The following is a 23,111-nucleotide window of genomic DNA, read 5'->3' on the forward strand; positions in this document are numbered from 1 at the left end:
TGATTTCTGAGCTTAGAGCCAGGAATAATCGCTGCTGGGTGTGACCCAAAAACCAAAACACACACACACACACACACACACACACACACACACACACACACTATGCCTGAGCACCACCAGCTGTGGTCCAAAACACACACACACACACACACACACACACACACACACACACACACACACACACACGGAATATGCCTGAGCACCACCAGCTGTGGTCCAAAACATAAAACAATGTAAAACAAACATTTGTATATGCAAATAGAAATGAGCAGAAACCTATGAGAAAGGATCATACTTGGCATGCCCAACGTACTAAATTAACTATCCAGTTGCAATATAAAATGTTTATCCAAAACTGATGCTATCCCCACACATGGGACACTCAGGCAATTTAAAGGGATAGTACAAGGCTTATGGACCTTGCCAACCTTGCATGTGGCCGACTCTGGTTCAATCCCCCCAGCATCAGAATAGACCTATGGGTCCCAAGAACAATAGTACAGAAGGTAGGATACTTGCCTGACACACAGCTGAGCTGGGTTAAATCACTGGCATTCCTTCCCTGACCCTCCAGGAAAAAACACTAAGCAGATAGGTCTATCTCCTCTCCTCAAAAAATAAAGAAATAAAAAACAGTAGCACTGGCAGGAGTTAAGCATTACCTGAGCACCACAAGATTAAGACCCAAAATCCCTGCCCCCCCCAACAAGTTAACATTACTGTAATGTTGCCTAAACAATAAGAAAGGGGGTTGAGAAGGGAGAGAGAGGAGGAGGAGATAGGAAGAGGGGAAAGGGAAATGGAAAACAGTGGTGGAAAAGAGCCAGGGATATGGCTCAGCTATAAAGCAAGAGAACTGAGTAAGACCTCAGGCACTAGGGAGCTGTCAGCTGCACACAAGACAAATGCCCTGTTGTACTCCAGCCCCACCAAAGTTTATTTTTTGTTTTTGGACCACATCCAGCAGTACTCAGAAATCACTCCTGGCTTTGTCAAGGAACCATAAGGGAATCCAGGGATCAAACCTAAGTCAGCTACCCTACCAGCTGTACTATCGCTTTAGCCCCACCAAAGTTTATTTTTAAAGGAATTAAACAGTGTTGGGACATTATAGTATAAGAGAAAATGTGCTCAGCCCTTATGCACCCAACCTGGGTTTGGTCCCGAGGACTACATATGGTTCCCTAAAATCGAAGCCAATACCTTGTGGTATTGTTCCTTTTTGCATAGACACATTAAAATGGGATAATCAAACATGTTCAAACAAGTTACTACCCAACAGAGATAGGAACACAAAAAAAATTTTTTTTGGTTTTTTGGTCACACCCGGCAGTGCTCAGAGGTTACTCCTGGCTCTATGCTCGGAAATCGCTCCTGGCAGGCTCAGGGAACCATATCGGATGCCAGAATTCAAACCACCATCCTTCTGTATGCAAGGCATACGTGCTACCTCCATGCTATCTCTCCGGCCCAGGAACACAAATTTTATACTGCACTGAGACCTTACACCTTAAACACTTGTCATAGTGACTTGGCTTAGGCTTCAGAAGATCAGATATTGACCATGAACCTTGGATGTCATCTGTGGAAACAATCACCAGGAATCAAACCTCTACCAGGAAAGTCCCTACAGCTGTCCTGGCATTGACTGGCATATGTCCTGGCATAAAAACTAGAGAGGGTTCTTATGACACCCTGACGACTTGGTAACAGCTACAACCTGCTTTCAGGGCAGGGTTCTCTGCATTGCCATCTAATAGCTAAATGAAACCAGAAGATGCTCTGCATCACCCTGACTTCGACATAGGATCTGTACAGAAACCAAGATCTCTAACTACAGAAACCTGACAGCAACAACCACGATTATGTGAAAAGCTTTTACTAGGACAACAGAGAATAACTCGGAGTGGACAACCTAGCATGCCTGGAGCCCAGTTGGTCTTATGCCAGAATATTTCATGGGTAAAGTCTCACCGTTTTTAGGCCAAAGGTTTTTCCTTTTTTTTTTTTTTTTTTTTGGTTTTTGGTTTTTGAGTCACACTCGGCAGCATTCAGGGGCTACCCCTGGCTCTATACTCAGAAATTGCTGCTGGCGGGGCCGGAGAGATAGCATGGAGGTAAGGCGTTTGCCTCTCATGCAGGAGGTCATCGGTTCGAATCCCGGCGTCCCATATATGGTCCTCCCGTGCCTGCCAGGAGCAATTTCTGAGCCTGGAGCCAGGAATAACCCCTGAGCACTGCCGGGTGTGACCCAAAAACCACAAAAAAAAAAAAAAAAAAAAAAAGAAATTGCTGCTGGCAGGCTCGGGGGACTGGGATGCCAGGATTAGCCACATTCCTTCTGCACGCAAGGCAAACGCCTTACCCCGTGCTATCTCTCTGGCTCCAGGTTTTTCCTTTCTATTTCTCCCATATTTTGCCGTGCCTGTGCAACAACAAATGCCGTTCCACACACACACACACAGTTTTTACTATATTTTCTAACCTCTTATCTTTAAAAAAAAAAATAAGAGCTTACTAAACCTTCTACTGCATTAATGACTTTATTGGACATACAATAAATTTCACAAATATACTTGTTACTGACTCATTTTTCTTCCATCTTATTTTTTGTTTTCCCTTTTTTTTTTTTTTTTTTGGTTTGGGGCCATACCTGGTTACTCCTGGCTATACGTTCAAAAATTGCTCCTGGCTTGGGGGACCATATGGACACTGGGGACTGAACCACGGTCTGTCCTAGGTCAGTCACATGCAAGGCCCTACTGTTGCAACACTACTCCGGCCCCTTCTATTTTCTATTTTTTTTAATAACTTTGCTTTCTGTAATCTTGAAACAAATGTATTGGGCCCGGAGAGATAGCACAGCGGCATTTGCCTTGCAAGCAGCCGATCCAGGACCAAAGGTGGTTGGTTTGAATCCCGGTGTCCCATATGGTCCCCCGTGCCTGCCAGGAGCTATTTCTGAGCAGACAGGCAGGAGTAACCCCTGAGCACTGCCGGGTGTGGCCCAAAAAACAAAAACAAAACAAAAAAAAAGTATTATGATCAATTATGTCAACTATGTGATGCATTTTCTTTAAATAAAAACGATTAAAAAGAATAAAAAATAGGGGCCAGAGAGATAGCATGGAGGTAAGATGTTTTGCCTTGCATGCAGAAGGTCAGTGGTTTGAATTCCGGCATCCCATATGTTCCCCCGAGCCTGCCAGGAGCGATTTCTGAGCACTGCAGGGTGTGACCCAAAAACCAAATAATAATAATAATAATAATAATAATAATAATAATAATAATAATAATAATAATAAATAAAAATAGGGCCAGAGAAACAGCACACCGGTAGGGCATTTGCCTTACATGCAGGTAACCAGGGAGGGACCAGTTCGATTCCCGGCATCCCATATGGTCTCCCAGTCTGCTGGGCAATTTCTGAGTCAGAGCCAGGAGTAACCCCTGTATACCGCTGGCTGTGGCACAGAAACCAAACCATAAATATAAAGTTTAAAACAAAATAAAATAAAATTGAAGCCAAAAGTCAATCCCTGATATAGTAGAGCAAGGCCTTTGCCTTGCATGCAGCCTACATGGATTATAAAGTTTTCAAAAAATGACATTCAATAGCCAAGCAAGTATTTGAAAAGGTTACCAACATCACTTATGACCAAGAAATGCAAAATTAGGGACCAAAGTGGTGGCACAGCAGTAGGGCGTTTGCCTTGTATGCAGCTGACCTAGGACAAACCAAGGTTCAGTTCCCCTAGCGTCCCATATGGCCCCCCCAAGCCAGGACCAATTTCTGAGCCAATAGCCAGAAGTAACCCCTGAGCGTCATTGGGTGTAGCCCAAAAAACAAAAAAGAAAAAAAAACTCCAAGAAAGTCAGAGATAGTACAATGGGTAAGGTGCTTGCCTTGTTCAAAGCCCTGAACCATGTTCAAAGCCCTGAATCACATACAATCCCCAGAGCACCACCAGGAGTGATCCCTAAGCAGAGGCAGCAGAAAGCCTTGAACACTGCCAGATGAAGTCCCAAAACATAACAAAAAAGGAAAACTTGCCAGAGGTGGTATGGTGCTGAGCCAACTTCAATTCCTGGCACCCCACATGATCCCAGACTCTGCTAGGAGTGAAGTCTGAGAGTAAAAATAAAGGGGAAAACTCCAAGGACAAATATCTGAGAAATGTCCATTATGATAGGTAGCTTCTATAAATAACCTTCACCTAATTTTTACACCCTTATATAATCTACACAGAAGATAAACCTTTAAGAAGGGCTTTGAAAAAAAAAGTCATTTACAAAACTAAATTCAGAAAAAAACTTTGGGGCAGGAGAGATAGCACAGCAGTAGGGCGTTTGCCTTGCATGTGGCCAAGAATGGACAGTGGTTTGAATCTTCGAATCCTGGTATCCCATATGGTCCCCTGTGCCTGCCAGGAGCGATTTCTGAGCACAGAGCCAGGAATAACCCCTGAGCGCTGCTGGGTGTGACCCAAAAACAAACAAAAATACCTCTGTCTTTACTTGTTATGTTGTTGGGGGGAGGGGCTACCCATAGCTCAGGGATTCTTGGCAGACACAGTTGTAGTACCATATTGGATGATGACCAAACCCAGGTCAGCCATGTGCATGAAAAGCACCCTACCTGCTATAGCTCCCCTTCTTTCTTTCTTTCTTTTTTTTTGTTTTTGTTTTTGTTTTTGGGTCACACCCGGCAGTGCTCAGGGGTTACTCCTGGCTCCACGCTCAGAAATCGCTCCTGGCAGGCTCGGGGGACATTTTGGGACGCTGGGATTCGAATCAATGACCTTCTGTATGAAAGGCAAATGCCTTACCTCCATGCTATCTCTCCGGCCCCTCCCCCTTCTTTCTTATATTGGGGAGGCACATCCAGCTAGGATGTTGAGGAGCCTTAGCAGATAAGAAACAGAATGAAAGGTGCCTGCCTTGCCTGCGCTAGCCTTGGACGGACCGCGCGGTTCAATCCCCTGGTGTCCCATATGGTCCCCCAAGCCAGGAGCAACTTCTGAGCACATAGCCAGGAGTAACCCCTGAGTGTTACCGGGTGTGGCCCAAAAACCCCAAAAAAAAAAAAAATAAGAAACAGAATACTACTCTTAGCTCTGTGGTAGAATACAATGTAGTGCAGTGGCTGAAGATGAGTCCTGTAATCTAGAGATCGTACAGTGGGGTAGGGAACTTGCCATGTATGCCATTGACCCAGGTTCAATCTCCAATATCCCATAGAGTCCCCCAAGCCTTGATGGAGTGATCCCTGAGTGCAGAATTCAGGACTAAGATGAGTTCTATTCTATAGTCAATCCTGTGAGCCCTCTCTAACTCTTTCCTACTTCCAGCCAATCAGCTTTGTGAATCCTGACACATTTCCAGAGCATGGGTAACTATTATATTCAGGTCAAAGGAAATGACTCACAAGGATACAGCACAGGTTTTACTAGCAAGAAACTTGAGTTCAATCCCTGGCACTGCCCTATCTTTGCAGAGCTGGAAGAAGGCCATGAGCACTGCTGAATTTGGCTATGCCCACATTCACCAAAAAAGAATAAACTAGCCAGAGAAATAGCATGGAGGTAAGGCGTTTGCATTTCATGCAGAAGGTCATTGGTTTGAATCCTGGCATCCCATATGGTCCCCAGAGCCTGCCAGGAGCGATTTCTGAGCATGGAGCCAGGAGTAACCCGAGCACTGCCGGGTGTGACCCAAAAAACAAAAACCAAAAAAAAAAAAAAAAACTATAGGAATGCTGGAGTGACAGTACAGTGACGGTATGGCACATGTATTACATGCAACTGACCCAAGTTCAATCCTCGGCACCCCATATACCATGGCCTATGATGCAAGAATCCCTGAGCTAGGGGTAACCCGCAGAAACAAAGATAAAAGATTTTATTTTTAATTTAATCTTGCAAACAGCTGACCTACGTTTGGTTCCTGGCATCCCACATGGTCCCCTGAGGCCACCAAGAGTGATCCATAAGCATTGGCCCAAAAACAAGCTAGTCAATAAAAAAATTCTAAACCTGAGAGGGAGAGTGAAGAAACAGACCAGAAAACTATGTCTATTCCAAAATCAAACAGACTGGGCCAGAGCGATAGCACAGCGGTAAGGCATCTGCCTTGCATGCAGCCAACAAAGAACGGATCCAGGTTCAAATCCCAGCCCTGACCTGACCTGTCAGAACAAAAAGTAACCCCTGAGTACCACCAGGTGTGACCCAAAAACAAACAAAAAAACCCAAACAGACCAAATTCTTTTTGCTGCTGTTGTTATTTCTGGGCCACATAGAGTGGTGCTCAAGGTTTACTCCTGGCTGTACTCAGGAATCACTCATGGCAGTGTTCGAAGGACCAGATAAGATGCCAAGTATCAAATGCAGGTCAGTAGTGTGCAAAGCAAGCATCCTACCCACTGTACACTTTTCTCCTTCCCAACAAGCTAAGTTCTTCAACTGGAATTTACTCAATAGCATCAACTAATATACATCTTTCCAGAAAAATTTGAAAACAATTTAAGTTAAGCAATATTAAGTGTATATATATATGCATATATACATATATTTAAGACTACTAAAAATGATAATATTCTTTTCGGAACCACTCTATTTTAAAAACTATAGGAGCTAAAGTATGAAATAATCACCTTACTTTTCAAGAATTCAATCTTCATTATTCTGTATTTTTAGATTAAAAGTTTTATTTGTTTTGGGGCCACACTCAGTGACACCCAGGGGTTACTCCTGGCTATATGTTCAGAAATCGCTCCTGGCTCGGGGGACCATATGGGACACTGATGATATAACCCAGGACCGTCCTGGGTCAGCCGCATGCAAACATCCTATCGCTCTGGCCCCTAGATCAAACATTTAAATATCAAGTCGAGTCTCCTCAACCAGAGGACAGAGGTAAGGAACTTGGTCTTGCATAGAGCTGACCCAGTTTGATCTTTGCCACCATATATAGTTCCCTCAGCATCTCCTGGGATGAACCCTGAGCAGTCAGATGAAGCACAAAAACAAAAATAAATTAAACTTAATTATCTGGGGCCAGAGATAGCACAGCAGTGTTTGCCTTGCAAGCAGCCAATCCAGGACCTAAGGTGGTTGGTTCAAATCCTGGCGTCCCATATGGTCCCCCGTGCCTGCCAGGAGCTATTTCTGAGCAGATAGCCAAGAGTAACCCCTGAGCACGACAGGGTATGGCCCAAAAAAAAAAAAAAAAAAAAAAAAAAAAGCTTAATTATCTGAAAAATGCCAGCAAAAATAGTAATGAAAGATGTTAACAGAATTTAAGTACATAACTCCAAGAAAACAATGTGCCTTTTAAGAATGAAAACCTAGGAACTGGAGTAATAGCACAGCGGGTAGAGTGTTTGCCTTGCAAGTGGCTAACCCAGTCATATCCCTGACATCCCAAATGGTCCTGAGCCTGACAGGAGTAATTTCTGAGCACAGTCAGGAATAACCCCTGAGTACCACCAAGTGTGTCACAAAAATCAAAACAAAAACAAAATTTAAAAAAGCAAACAAAAGGGGCCGGAGAAATAGCACAGAGATAAGCATGCAGAAGGATGATGGTTCAATCCCAGCATCCCATATGGTCCCCCAAGCCTGCTAGCAATTTCTGTATTTTTTTTTTGGTTTTTTTTTTTTTGGGGGGGGTCACACCCGGCAGTGCTCAGGGGTTACTCCTGGCTTCAGGCTCAGAAATCGCTCCTGGCAGGCTCAGGGGACCATATGGAATGCCAGGATTTGAACCGTTGACCTTCTGCATAAAAGGCAAACGCCTTACTTCCATGCTATCTCTCCAGCCCCTGCCAGCAATTTCTGAGCATAGTCAGGAGTAACCTGAGCATTGCCGGGTGTGACCCAAAAACCAAAAAAAAAAAAAAAAAAAGAAAGAAAAGAAAAATGAAAATCTACTGTTGGGGCCAGAGGAGTGATAAAACAGTGGGCAGGGCATTTGCCTTATACACAGCTGATCTGGGTTGAATCCCCAGCATCCTGTATGATCCCCCAAGCCTGTCAGAAGAGATTGCTGAGTGCAGAGCCAGTAGTAACCCATGAGCGCTACCAGGTATGAACCAAAAAAAAAAAAAAAAAGAAAAGAAAAAGAATACCTACTGTTTTTCCAAAAATGTAATGAATGAAGCAGCAATACAATTTGGGAGATTTTAATTACTTGTGATAACAGCAGAATCCTTAGTCACTATAAAATGAGCTATTTGCACATGCACATATTAAAGGGATCTAAGTTGAATCCCTGGAACCAAACAGAACCCCAAACAGAGCTGGGAATAGTTGATGAGACAGCTAGATGGGCCAAAAATCATAAAAATAAATGAGACAGAAAACATACAAGGCAGCAGCACACAGTTCAAATAAGTGCAACTTGTCAAAAGAACTATTTCCTTACAGGAACCAGTTTTATTTAGAAAAATATTTGTAGGCAGTACTTATATATCAAAGTCTAAGCAAGATTAGTGGATTTCTTTTTGATTTTCGGGCCACACCCAGTGTTGCTCAGGGGTTACTCCTGGCTCTGCACTCAGAAGTCACTCCTGGCAGTGGGACAATATGGGATGCTAGGGATCGAACCCAGGTCAGTCCCAGGTTGGAAGCATGCAAGGCAAATGCCCTATGGCTGGATGTTTTTGTAGGAAAAAAATGACATTCCAGATGATAGGCAACATGTATTGGGGAACCACTACATAAATCCTGATTACAAGTAATGTTGTTACATTTAAAAATCATTACATTGGCCGGGGCAGGAGTGATAGCAGAGCAGGTAGGGCATTTGCCTTTCAAGCGGCTGACCCGAATTCAATCCTCTGCATCCCATAAGATGCAGGAGTGATTTCTGAGTGCAGAGCCAGGAAAAACCTGAGTGCTGCCAGGTGTGGCCCAAAAACAAACAAAATAATAGTACGAGGTAATAGTACAGTGATAAGGCACTTGCCTTGCTCACAGCCAGTTTTGATCCAAGACACCCCAGATGGTCTCCCCTAGCCCCACCAGGATTAATCCAAGTACTACCAGATGTGCCCCCCCAAAAAGAACAAAAAAGGACAAAGGATCTGAAATAAAAGGATAACTTAGGATAAATCTATACTAAAATTATGTCTTTTTTCAGGGATAGAATTTACAGTACTCCATTATCACTCCTAGAAGTGCTCACAGGAGGAAAACAAGACAGGAACAAAATAAGTACCTTAAACCTCTTAAATCTGTACTCTCTCTCCAGCCCAACATTAGAAATTTTAAAACGGGGCCAGAGTGGTGGCACAAGTGGCAAGGCATTTGCCTTGTACATGGCTAACTTAGGACAGACCTCGGTTTGATCCCCTGGCATCCCAAATGGTCCCCCAAGCCAGGAGCAATGATTTCTGAGCATGTAGCCAGAAGTAACCCCTGAGCGTCACCAGTTGTGGCCAAAAAAAAAAAAGAAATTTTAAAACTGGCTCTGGAGAAAGTACAGGAGTTAATGGACTTGCCTTGCAAGCAGCAGACCTGGGTTCATCAAGAACTTGTACCTTGCATACCATCAACTTAGATTCAATCCCTGGTAGCCCAATGGTCCTCTAAGCGCTGGCAGGAGTTATCCATGAGCAGAAAAACAGGTGTGATAACAGCAGCAATAGTTCTGGTTCAATTCTCAGCATCCCATATGGTCCCCAGAGCCTGCCAGGAGTGATCTCTGAACAGAGCCAAGAGTAGCCAGCCAAATGTGCCCCGCCCCCAAGGAAAAAAAGAAAACAGGAGTGGAGGATACCTCAGGTTGTGACCCAACACCAAATAAATAAGGAAATAAAGTAGCACTGTGTGGCTGGAGCAATTGTACAAAGGATAGGACCACTTGTCTTATACGCATCTGACCCAGGTTCAATCCAAGGCATCCCATATGATCCCAACAGCACCATCAGGAGTGATTCCTGAGTACAGAGCCAGGAGTAACCCCTCAGCATCACCAAGCATGGCCCAAAACAGAAACCCCAAAAATAAAACAGCTCTGCATTTCAAACCTACCTGCATTTCAAACCTACAAATCCAAGGTGACAAACTTTCTAACAATGGAAGGAAAAATATTTGGGGGCCAAATTAGAATTTTCCTTTTGACAACTATAATAAAATTCCCCTCAACACTAATTTTACAATGGAAGTTTATGCTGAGCTTAACACTGAAAGAAATAAGAACTGGGGGCCTGGCGGTGGCGCTGGAGGTAAGGTGCCTGCCTTGCCTGCGCTAGCCTAGGACGGACCGCGGTTCGATCCCCCGGCGTCCCATATGGTCCCCCAAGAAGCCAGGAGCAACTTCTGAGCGCATAGCCAGGAGTAACCCCTGAGCGTCACAGGGTGTGGCCCAAAAACCAAAAAAAAAAAAAAAAAGAAATAAGAACTGGAGAGAGTTTAACAGATAAGATGCTTGCCTTGCACAAAGCCACCTAGTTTGATCCCAGGCACCACATCTGGTCTCCCAACACCTCATGTGATCTCCCAGCACCACCAGGAGTGATCCCAGCACCGAACTAGAAGTAAACCCTGAGCACAGTTATGGAAAACCACAGTGCTCAGGATACTAGGTGGTGCCAGGGACCAAACTAGATTTCTTTTTTTTTTTTTTTTTTTTTTTTTTTTTTTTTTTTTTTTTTTGGTTTTTGGGCACACCCAGCGGTGTTCAGGGGTTACTCCTGGCTGTCTGCTCAGAAATAGCTCCTGGCAGACACGGGGGACCATATGGGACACTGGGATTCGAACCAACCACCTTAGGTCCTGGATCGGCTGCTTGCAAGGCAAACGCCGCTGTGCTATCTCTCCAGGCCCACCAAACTAGATTTCTACATTCACAGGATGTGTTCCTGGGGCCGGAGAGATAGTACAGCAGTAGGGCATTTGCCTTGAACACAGGCGACCCGGGACATACCTGGGTTTGATTCCTGGCATCCCATATAGCCCCCACAGCTTGCCAAGAACGATTTCTGAGCACAGAGCCAGAAGTAAATCCTGAGTGCCCTGCTGCGGGTGTGGCCCCAAAACAAACAAACAAATGAACAAACAAAGTATGTGCTCCAGACTGTTGAATTCTCTCTAATCTCCAAAACTGCATTTTTGGAGAAGTATTCACTAACAGTGGTGTTCAGGGATCACTCTAGGTCAGGGGTCTCAAACTCAATTTACCTGGGGGCCGCAGGAGGCAAAGTCGGGGTGAGGTAGGGCCGTATAAGGGATTTCACTTACCAAATATTCGCAATACAAAAATCGCATTAGTAAGGAAAAAAATCACATTAAACATTTGCATACCCCGAACAGAACTGCTTGGGGTATGCAAATGTTTAATGCAATTTTTTTCTTACTAATGTAATTTTTATTATTGCAAATACTACGATATTTGAAGGCCAGCCACAGGCCACAAAATGTTTACGGAGGGCCGCAAATGGCCCGAGGGCCTCAAGTTTGAGACCCCAGCTCTAGGTGCTGTGAGACCATATGCACTGTGAGGGATCTAAACAGGGTTAGGCTACATACAAGCCTAAATAGGGAGGGCCTTAACCTGGTACTTTTATCTCTGGACCCCAGAAATGCATTTCATAAATGTACACTCCCATATAATACAGAGGATTCAGATTAAGTAGACATGTCTAATTAATTTCTCAAACAATTCTTCTCAACAATTATTTTATTGCTTCGGGCCAGATAGATAGATCAAGAACTAAGCCATGCCCTGCCTGGGGGTGGCCAGGTTCAATTCCTAGCAATACATAATAACCTAAGCACTGAGTTAGAAGTAGTTTCCAAGTACCACCACCACAAATTAATGTTCAAAAGCAAAACAAAAAATATTTTGTTTTATTGCTTTACTGTATATTCTTATAAATATGAGTTAAAAATACATTATAGTGTTAAAATATAAAAATATGGGACCAGAGAGATGGCATGGAGGTAGGGCATTTGCCTTGCATGCAGAAGGAGGGTGGTTTGAATCCGGGCATCCCATATGGTCCCCTGAGCCTGCCAGGAGCAATTTCTGAGCGTAGAGCCAGGAATAACCCCTGAGCACTGCCAGGTGTGACTAAATAAATAAATAAATAAATAAATAAATAAATAAATAAATAAATAAAATACATTATACTACATCTGTATTATGTAAAAGGTTTTAAGTCCATTTAGCTTGAAATGTTTCTTAAAAATAAGAAAAATTAGGTAATGTAGTTCTGTGATAGAGCACTTGATTTGAAAGTCCTTAGGATCAATTCCCAGCAACACACACATATAGAAAAGAAACTGCAAGATTTTTCTAAGTATAAAACATAAAACATAAAAATAAGGGGCCAGAGCAGTGGCACTAGAGGTCAGCCATCTGCCTTGCAAGCGCTAGCCTAGGACGGACCGCAGTTCGATCCCCCGGCACCTCATATGGTCCCCCCAACCCAGGAGTAATTTCTGAGCTCATAGCCAGGAGTAACACCTGAGCATCAAACAGGTGTGGCCCAAAACAAAAACAAAAATTGCTTTTTGTTTTGTTTTGTTTTGTTTTGGGGCCATAGCCAGTGGTGTTCTAGTCTTACTCCTGGTTCTGCACTCAGGGATCAGTCCTGATCATATAAGTCTGGAGGGCTCAACAAAATACGGAATTGCCTCACAGAGATTGAGGCTGGCCACATATAAAGCAAGGACCCTTACCCACTTTATTATTACCCCCATGTGTGATGTTATTTTGAAACATCAGGAAGCAGGAAGCTGTCTCTCCGACAACCTTTTAGACGTATTTCAGCTTATTTTGGGGGAATCACAGCCAGCAGTGCTTCTGGCTATGCTCAGAAATTGACCGTGGTAGGGTCCCATATGGTATGTCAGGATTCGAACCGCCATCTGTCCTGGATCGGCTGCATGCAAGGCAAAAACGCCCTACTCTCTCCAGCCCCATCAAAAAAATTTTTGACTTAAAAGGCTAATTTTGGGGAGCCAGAACCATAGCATAGTGGTAGGGTGGTTTGCCTTGCATGCAGCCGATGTAGGACGGACCTTGGTTCTATCCCCGGCTTCCCATGTGGTCCCCCAAGCCAGAAGTGATTTCTGAACACATAGCCAGGAGTAACCAGAGCGTCATAGGGTGTGACCCAAAAAGCAATAAGAAGCTGATTTTTGTTCTTTAGAAGATACACCAAATTAGGGGCCAGAGAGAGAGCCTGGAGATAGGGCGTTTGCCTTGCATGCAGAAGGATAGTGGTTCAAATCCAGCATCCCATATGGTCCCCCAAGCCTGCCAGGAACAATTTCTGAGCATAGAGCCAGGAATAGCCCTTAAGCACTACTGGGTGTGACCCAAAAACCAAAAAAAAAAAAATACACCAAGTTCATAAAATACAGCATTTCAAAATAGAAAACTAAAGCCAGAAAAATCGTACAATGGATTAGGTGCTTGCCTTGTGCAGAGATGACCTGGATTCAATCTCTGAAGACCTATGTGCTCCCCAAGCCAAAGGTGATCTGCAGGAGTAAATTCTGAGCTGGGTATAACCAAAAAAAATTTTTTAAAGGCAACTTTTTCGTTAACTCAAAAAACTTTTTAGGGACTGGAGAGATAGATAGCATGCAGGTAGGGTGTGTGCCTTGTATGCAGAAGGATGGTGGTTCGAATCCCAACATCCCATATGGACCTCCGAGCCTGCCAGGAACGATTTCTGAGCATAGAGCCAGGAGGAACCCCTGAGCACTGCCGGGTGTGACCCAAAAATCAAAACAAACAAACACTTTTTTAAACAGCAGGGTCAGAGAAATAGTAGAGGTTATGGCACTTGCCTTGCACTCAGTCTATCCAAGTTCAATTCCAAGCATTTCATATGGTCCTGAGCCCACCAGTATTAATTCCTTAAGTGCAAAGCTAGGAATAACCCCTGACCACCACTGGGTGTGATCCAAAAAACAGAAAAAAGTACAGAAAAGGGTTTGAGAAAGTACAGTATATGGCACTTGCCTTATATGTGGCCTACATGGGTTTGATCCCCAGCGCCCCTACAGTCATTCAAGCCTACCAGGAATGGCTGCTAAGTCCAGAACCAGAAATAATCCCTGAGCACCATCAGGTGTATCCCCCCCCCAAAAAAATTACAAAGAAGTGATACTATAAAATACTTCATCTCTTATATAAACATCCAATTAAAATGATTGCTTTCAGGGCCAAAGAGACAGCACAGCAGTAAGGCATTTGCCTTGCCTGTGGCCGACCTGGGACAGACCCGGGTCTGATTTCCAGCATCCCATATGGTCCCCAGAGGCTGCCAGGAGCGGATTTCTGAGCACAGAGCCAGAAGTAACCCTGAGCGCCGCCACCGCCACCAGCCGCCGAGTGTGGCCCCAAAACCAAAGTAAATAAATAAATAAAATGAGGGGCCGACACGGTGGCGCTAGAGGTAAGGTGTCTGCCTTGCCAGCGCAACCACGGTTCAATCCCCCAAGCCAGGAGCAACTTCTGAGCGCATAGCCAGGAGTAACACCTGAGCATCACCGAGTGTGGCCCAAAAACCATAAAAAAAAAAAAGAGAGAGAAAAGAAATAAAATTATTGCTTTCTAGGGCCAGAAAAATAGTACAGTGGGTAAGATGCTTGTGCCTTGTATGTATGCTACTCATCCAGAGTTTGAGCTCTGTCATCCCCTATGGTTTCCAACCAAGCAGCACCAGTAGTGATTCCTCAGTGCAGAGCCAGGAGCAACCCCTGAGAGAATAGCCAGATGTGGCCAAAAAGAGACTGCTTTCCTAATTTTCTGATGATACTTATTACCTTGTAGAATAAAGAGATTCAATTTGAAGCCTGAAGGAACAGTGAAGTAATGTAGGGTCAAGTACCTACTTTGCAAAGCTACAGTCAAAAGTTCAAATCCGGGGCGCGGCATTTGCCTTGCAAGCTGCTGATCCAGGAACTAAGGTGGTTGGTTCGAATCCCGGTGTCCCATATGGTCCCCCGTGCCTGCCAGGAGCTATTTCTGAGCAGACAGCCAGGAGTAACCCCTGAGCACCGCCGGGTGTGGCCCAAAAACCAAAAAAAAAAAAAGTTCAAATCCGAAGCCTGAGTGATAGCACAACAGCAGGGTGTTTGCCTTGCATTCGGGTGATCCAGGACAGACCTGTTTCAATTCCCGGCATCCCATATGGTCCCCAAGCCTGCCAGGAACAATTTCTGAGCAGAGCCAGAAGTAACTCCTGAGTGTCGCCAAGGTGTGCCCCCCCACCCCAAAATAAGTTCAAATCGCAGTGGCTGGAGTGACAGCACAGTGGGTAGGGTGCTTTGCCTTGCATACAGCCAACCCAGGTTCAATCCCAAGCATCTCATGTTACCCCAAAAGCCCTGAGTATCACCAGGTGTAGCCAAAAAAAAAAAAGTTCAAAGGGAACTTTTCAAAGGGGGTGGAGGGAAATGTGAGACATCAGTGGCAGAAAAGTTGCACTGGTGAAAGAGAGTGAGCATTTTATGGCTAAAACACGATTACGATCATGTTTGTAACAATGATGCTTAAATAAGGAAATTATTAAAGACAAAAAAAGTTCAGATCCCAAGTATCCCATATGCACCAAGAGTCATTGTGGCAGATTACGAACATGTTTGTAACAATGATGCTTAAATAAGGAAATTATTAAAGACAAAAAAAGTTCAGATCCCAAGTATCCCATATGCACCAAGAGTCATTGTGGCAGTTCTATTGTCTACAATTTTCCGCCAGTGATTTTTAAACACACTGCAGTATAAGAGGTGTGACCCCTGAGCACTACAACTTAAAATTTGTGTGTCATGGCTAGAAAGTGCAAAGACTGGACTTCACAGATAATACTGCAAGCAAGTTGCTTGCTTTGCATGGGACTGACCTGGGTTTGACCCTCAGAACCGTCTAATCACTGAGCACCACCAGGAGTGAATCCTGAGTAGAGTGTGCAGTAAGACAAAAGCACCACCTGGTATGGCCCAAAAGAAAAAAAGAACATGTGTAAACACCAGAGGAATTCCACCTCTGCCCAGGTAGCACTAATCATAACCACGTACCTTAAGAATCCAGAAACCAGGGGCCAGAACAGTGGGTAGGGTGCTTGCCTTGCATGCAGCCAGCCAACTAGGGTTCAATCCGAGCATCCTATATGGTGCAGAGCCAACAGTAACCCAAGCATGGCTGGGTGCTGCCCCAAAACAAAAGCAAAATTCAGGAGCTGGAAAGATAGTGCAGCGAGCAATGTTCTTGCACTGCTTGCAGCCAACCTGGATTGACCCCCTAAAAGCATGCTCCTCAGCACTACCAGGAGTGATCCCTGAGTGTAGAGGCAGGAGTAACCTCTGTGTATCTCCAGTTGTTGCCCCAAAACAAACCCCTACAAAAAGTGATTCCGGGGCCGGAGATAGCATGGAGGTAAGGCGTTTGCCTTGCATACAGAAGGACGGTGGTTCAAATCTCGGCAACCCATATGGTCAGTCCCCCGTGCCTGCCAGATTTCTGAGCACAGAGACAGGAGTAATCCCTGAGTACTGCTGGGTGTGACCCAAAAACAAAAAAAGCAAAAAAAAAAAAAGTTTCATATTATAGCAAATTATTATAGCAAATTAACATTTTTTTGTTTTGTTTTGTTTTGTTTTTTTGTGGTTTTTGGGTCACACCCGGCAGTGCTCAGGGGTTATTCCTGGCTCCAGGCTCAGAAATTGCTCCTGGCAGGCACGGGAGACCATATGGGGCGCCGGGATTCGAACCGATGACCTCCTGCATGACAGGCAAACGCCTTACCTCCATGCTATCTCTCCGGCCCCGCAAATTAACATTTTTAAAAACCTCAATTTCAAAAAATTTTATTTAGGTAGATAGCTTTTCATAACTGGATCAGAATCTAACCATAACAGATAGTTAGAAAAACTAACATGCAAGAAGGACTGGAGAGACAGCTAAAGCAAGAGAATTCTCTGGCCAGGACTGTATGGTCACCCAAACACCTACAGCAATAATCCCTACAGATGCTGAGCCTGAGCAAACCCACTGTGCCCTCCCCCAATTTAAGTAAAACAAAAAGAAAAAAATCAGCATGCAAAGATGACTTGTGATTTTTTTAAAACATGTTTTAAAGAAATATAAAGCATTTCCAGTTTTTGTTTTTTTTTTTGGTTTTTGGGGGGTTTTTTTGGGGAGGGGGGGGCACACCCAGTGGTGCTCATGGGTTACTCCGGACTATCTGCTCAGAAATATCCCCTGGCAGGCAAGGAGGACCATATGGGATTTGAACCAATGACCTTCTGCATAAAAGGCAAACACCTTACCACCATGCTATCTTTTTGCCCTGAATTTCCACTTCTTAAAGGTCTTTTTCCTCATAGACAGCTATAAGTTAGGAGGATGTAACAATGCTTGCTGATAAGATCCAAGGTTAGATATAGGAACTTTAAACCTGCAAGTAAAAACTTATGGACTGAAAAAAAAATTAAGTCAAGAATTCAATAAACCAAGAGCATTTCAATTCTGTTCTCCCAGAATGCCACAAAACCATCCCTTAAAACTTGTCAAATTATATTACAGATGGGAAATAGTCTTGTCATCTATCTCATTTTTTTCAAAACTTATACTTCCACAAGTTGATGAGAACTCTCCAAACTAGTATCACCGTTCTGCTATCATTTATTTCAAAGCAAAAATAGACAACCTAAAATGTTCTTTATGATCAGCTCTCTTTCTCCTTAGACTAAGTAACAATTTGCAGAAAGCTCAAACAGGATTAAAGTGCTATAAAATATCTTAAAAAACTATGGTGCCAATCATGGAAGGGACTGTCAACCTGGATCACTAACTACTAATATAGTAAAACCCAATTACGTCCACAGAAATCATTTTATTGATAATCTGACCTCTTATTAATCCTTCCACCTTTTTTTTTTTTTTGTGGTTTTTGGGTCACACCCGGCAGTGCTCAGGGGTTACTCCTGGCTCCATGCTCAGAAATTGCTCCTGGCAGGCACAGGGGACCATATGGGACGCTGGGATTCGAACCGATGACCTCTTGCATGAAAGGCAAACGCTTTACCTCCATGCTATCTCTCCAGCCCCAATCCTTCCACCTTTTTCATCTATTTCTAAACATGCTATAAGGGGTATGTCCAGAATGTTTTGTATTTTCTTTAAAAAAAAAAAAAAAAAAAAAAGGTCAATTCCACGGGCAGGATAGCTCAATAGATATACCCTTGTCTTGCTTGCTGCCGACCAGGACTCAATCCCTGACACCCCATTTGATCCCCCAGCCCCAACAGTCAGTAATCCCTTGCATAATAAACCTGCTGTGGCCCATAAACCCAAACATCCTCAGTTCCCTTCCAACTAAATCATAAACTGGGAAAGCAAACCCCCCCACCCGCAAGGCAATAGAGCTGTACAATAAATAAATAAATAAATAAACAAATAGATAAATAGATAAAACAAAACAGAAGATAAAGTAGCTTTCAGGCAGAAGAAACCCCAAAAAAACTTTTGCAACCAAGAGACCCATCCCAGGCCACCATTGTGTCTAGCATGCAAACTCCCCAAGTGACTTCTCCCAAAGTTTCTTTCCAAACGCCAGGGGGGGGGGGGGAAAAAGAGTGTGGGTTGTTTTTGTTTTACTGTGGTCAAACGAGGAGGGGTGTGTGTATATAATGAGGTTGTCGGGGGTTCCCAGAGGCACGGGGATGGGGAGCCAAAGAGGGTGCATTCTGCAGAAAGGTGGTGGGGGGCGGTCCTGGAAAAAAAAGAAAGCTCACTGGAGGGCTAGGAGGGGCGGCCCAGAGGTGCAAGAAGTTAACTCTTGCCCGGGGATGCAGAAGGATGCTCCAGTAGTGCTGGAGAAGGAGGAGAGAGAAAGAGAGAGAGAGAAAACACTGGCCGGGGCAAGAGCCGGGTGGCGGCCCGGGGCGCGCGAGGAACAAAAACCTGTAGCGAAGTCACTAACAAGGAAGTGCTCGTTCCCGCCCGCCCGCCCGCCCCTCCCACCCTCCCACCGCCGGGCCCGGAGCGAAACATCCCGAGTTTTGACAACGTGCCGGCGGCGGAGGGGGCTTGGGGTGGGGGTGCGTGGGGGGGGTGTGGAGGGGGGGGAGCGAAGGCCGCGAGCTCCGCGAACCGCCCGCCCGAACCGCTTTACAGCCCGGAGCCCGCGCGCGCGCGCGTGCGTGCGTGCGCTTCCGCCCAGGCCCCGGGTGGACCCCCCTCGAGCCCCCCCACCCCGCCCCCCTCCCCCGCGGGGAGAAAAGGGGCAGTTGAGACGCGGCTGAGGGCAGAGCCCGCGCGCGCGGGGCCGGGGCCGGGGCCGGGCCCAGCCGCCCGCCCTCGCGAGCCTTCCTCACTCAGGCCCCTCAGGCCGGGAATGGAGAGCCAGAAGAGCGTCGGCGCTCACTCGCCCGCTGCGTCGTTCCTCGAAGCTGGCTTCCTCAAGCTGCTTCTCTTCCCCCCCCAAAACCCCCCAAAGCCGCCTCGCTGCTTCTGCTCCCCCTCGCCCCCCTATCCCGACGGCCTCCCACTCCGGAGAGCAAACGCTTCCCCGTGGCCCCGGGACCACCGCGGCTCCTTTTCCCCCCCGCCTCTTCCCCCCTCCAGCCCCCGTCTCTTCCTCGGCCCTCCGGCTCCTGATCTGCCCCCACCACATCCCCTCACCTAAGTTAGGCGGTTCCGACGGCGCTGGACACAGGAAAAAAAACTCCTGGGTCCCCCCCCGCGACTCCGGCTCTCGTCGACCCCCCTCTTCGGTTAACTCCGCTGGTTGCTCGACAAAATGGCGCCCGAGGTCGCGCGCTCACGTCGCGGCCTTTTCCCCTCCCCGTTCCCGTTCCATCATTCGCTGCCCGCCGGAGGACGGCCGGCCCCCAGCGCGAGCCTATAGCAGGCCGGCAGCTCCCCCCCTTGTGGGTTGCCTCTCGACCGATGAGCGGCCGAGGTTCCGAGGATTTTTTTTTTTAACCAATCACACCCCTTTTGGGTCGCCTTTCACCAATCAGCGGCCGGGGCTGCTCAGACTTCAACCAATCATGCGCGAGCACTCGCAGAAGTCAAGGAAGAAACCCGGGGAGCCCGCTAGCAACGGCCAATCCGGGGACTTCGGACTTCGCGGACTCGGTCCAATGGGCGCTCAGCAGTCCCTCGGGAACCGGAGTCGAAGAGCCTCGCGCATGCTCTCTAGGTGGAGAGTGGAGTAGGGGGGGTCCAGCGGGGGAAAATCAAGTAACTTGGATTGAGCGTGGAAGCTTTTCCGCACTTCCCACCTGCCCTAGAGGCCTTGCCAGGCCCATAAGGACCTGGAATTGGCTCCGAGAAACAATGAATGAAGGGAGGAAGGCCCCCCCCATCCCTAATCCTAATCCATCGCCACCGTGCGCGGGAACTATTTGGATTGGGGTTGTCTAACCCTTCCCCCCCCCAATCTTCTTCCTCTTTACAAAAGAAAATGCCAAATCCTGGGGGTCGGATTGATGGCGCAGCGGTAGGGCTTTTGCCCTTTGCCTTGCAGGTGACTGACCCAGAACAGGCCTCTGGGTTCGATCCCCCGGTGTACCATAGGGTTCCCCCCGAAGCTAGGAGAGATTTCTGAGAATAACCAGGAGGAACCCCTGAGTGTCACCTGGTGTAGCCCAAAAAAGCAAAAATATAAAAATATTTTAATGCCAAATTTAGCAGACGGCGGGGCTTCCCTATAAAATAAAATTGGAAGAAAAAAAAAAAAAAAAGACCACTTTCTTTCCCTCGTGTCTCTTTGGCGGGGAACTCCAGCTACCCAAAAGCAAACCAGGCTGTAACTGGAGCCCGGGGTGAGCCTGGGTGTCCCTTGGCATCGTGGGATTCGTAGTTCTCCGCTCGTGTCGCCAAAGGAATGTGTTCCTACTGACTGCGACCCGTGCATGCTGTGCATGCTGGAGAATGTAGTTTCACAGGTGGCCCCTTGCTCAGAGCCTTCTTCATTTTCGCCCAGAAAACTTTCTCTTCCATTTTTGTTTTCTTGAGAATGGAACGCCATCTGCAGCTAAAGATCATTTTTTTTCTTTTTTGGGTGGGGGAGGGGCACACAACCGACGCCTCTCAAGGTTTACACTCCTGGCTCTGCACTCCTGGCAGGCTCAGGAATATGAAATATGAGTATAAAATACCAGGATTCGGGCCCGGAGAGATAGCACAGCGGCGTTTGCCTTGCAAGCAGCTGATCCAGGACCTAAGGTGGTTGGTTCGAATCCCGGTGTCCCATATGGTCCCCCGTGCCTGCCAGGAGCTATTTCTGAGCAGACCAGGAGTAACCCCTGAGCATCGCTGGGTGTGGCCCAAAAACCAAAAAAAAAAAAAAAAAAAAAGATATTTAAAATATCAGGATTCGAACCCAAGTCCGGCAGTGTGCAAAGCAAATGCCCTACCGGCCCTGCTATCATTCTGACCTCTAAGGTTCGCTTTTTGACTAAGCCTATGCACTTTGCTCTATGGAAATACAGCATACAAATATCATCTGTGGTGATTAAAATTCATAGTAGATGGTGAGCATTTATTAGCTGTTCTTAAACCAGGATAGAAAGAAAGCCTGGGGAAGAATTGCTAAGTAGCTGGCTTTACCTTTAAAAAACTTTTACCCTTGTTTTATATTTTCGTTTGTTTTATGGGAGGTTGGTTTTTTCGCTTTGGGGCCAAACCAAATGATGCTCAGAGCTTACTCTTGGCTATCTAAGGTAGACCATATGGATGGAATGCTGTGGATCAACCCCGATCAGCTGCATGCAAGACAAGCGCCCTACCCACTGCACTATTCGGCACCCCAAAAGACGTTTACCTTTAGAAAGGTAAAGTTGGGCCGGGGAGATAGCATGGAGGTAAGGCGTTTACCTTGTATGCAGAAGGACGGTGGTTCGAATCCCGGCATCCCATATGGTCCCCCGAGCCTGCCAGGAGCGATTTCTGAGCTTAGAGCCAGGAGGAACCCCTGAGTGCAGCTGTGTGTGACCCGAAAATAAAAAAAATAAAAAATAAATAAATAAAATAAAAAGGTAAAGTTGGGGGGCTGGAGAGATAGCATGGAAGTAGGGCGTTTGCCTTGCATGCAGAAGGATGGTGTTTTGAATCCCAACATCCCATATGGACCTCCGAGCCTGCCAGGAGTGATTTCTGAGCGTAGAGCCAGGAGTAACCCCTGGTGTGACCCAAAAACCAAAAACAAAACAAACAAACAAAAAAAAAGGTAAGGTTGGGGCCTGAGAGATAGCATAGTGGGTAGGGCATTTGCCTTGCATGCCTATTACCCAGTTCGATCCCCAGCATCCCTTGAGGCTACTAGGAGTAATTTCTGAACATTGAGCACCACCAGGTGTGACCCAAAACTCAAAAAATAAATTTAATTAAAAAGGTAAAGCTGGGCCAGATCAGTGACCCAGGCTGTAGGGCGTTTGCCTTGTACTTGCTAACCTAGGAAGGACCAAGGTTAGATCCCCCAGTGTCCCATATGGTCCCCAAGCCAGGAGCGATTTCTTTTTTTTTTTTAATTATCTTTATTTAAACACTGTGATTACAAATATGATTGTAGTTGTATGATAACAGTCATATAAAGAACACTCCCCTTAACCAGTGTAAGATTCCCACCACCAATTTCCCAGATCTCCCTCCTCCTCACCCCACCCACACCTGTACTCGAGACAGGCTTTCTATTTCCCTCATTCATTCACATTGTTATGGTAGTTTTTAGTGTAATTATTTCTCTAACTGCACTCATCACTCTATGTGTTGAGCTTCATGTCGCCAGGAGCAATTTCTGAGTGCATAGCCAGTAGTAACCCCTGAGCATCACTGGGTTGGCCCAAAAACAAAAACAAAAAACAAAAAAAAGAAAGAAAAGGTAAAGCTGCTCAACCACTTGTGGAGTGTGCAATATGTATAAAATTATTTCATGAATATTACTGTAAATAGCTACCTAAAAAATGTTTTCATCACTCTGATCCTCATGCTATCTCAATAGCTTATCCTAATCATCTATCTATCTCATACCACAATTTGTGCCTAATTTATTTTATTATAGTAAAAATACAAACAAAATTTACCATCCTTTTTGTTGTTGAGATAATGACTGGAAAGAGACTACAGCAGGTAGGATA

At 45.7% G+C, this 23,111-nt stretch overlaps 1 protein-coding gene across 6 annotated transcripts in view; it reads right to left on the minus strand.

The window, feature by feature from the left end:
- The window catches only part of CNOT1 (CCR4-NOT transcription complex subunit 1), a 121,535-nt gene extending 101,765 nt beyond the window's left edge, over positions 1 to 19,770 (minus strand). For all 6 annotated transcript variants that reach the window (XM_049786117.1, XM_049786114.1, XM_049786118.1 and 3 more), the window contains exon 1: positions 19,651 to 19,770. The gene's annotated coding sequence lies outside the window, so the exon portion shown is untranslated. The remainder of the gene's footprint in view (positions 1 to 19,650) is intronic.
- Positions 19,771 to 23,111: the final 3,341 nt, after the last annotated feature.

Source organism: Suncus etruscus, chromosome 14 (assembly GCF_024139225.1).
Source record: "Suncus etruscus isolate mSunEtr1 chromosome 14, mSunEtr1.pri.cur, whole genome shotgun sequence".
Lineage (NCBI taxonomy): Eukaryota > Metazoa > Chordata > Mammalia > Eulipotyphla > Soricidae > Suncus > Suncus etruscus.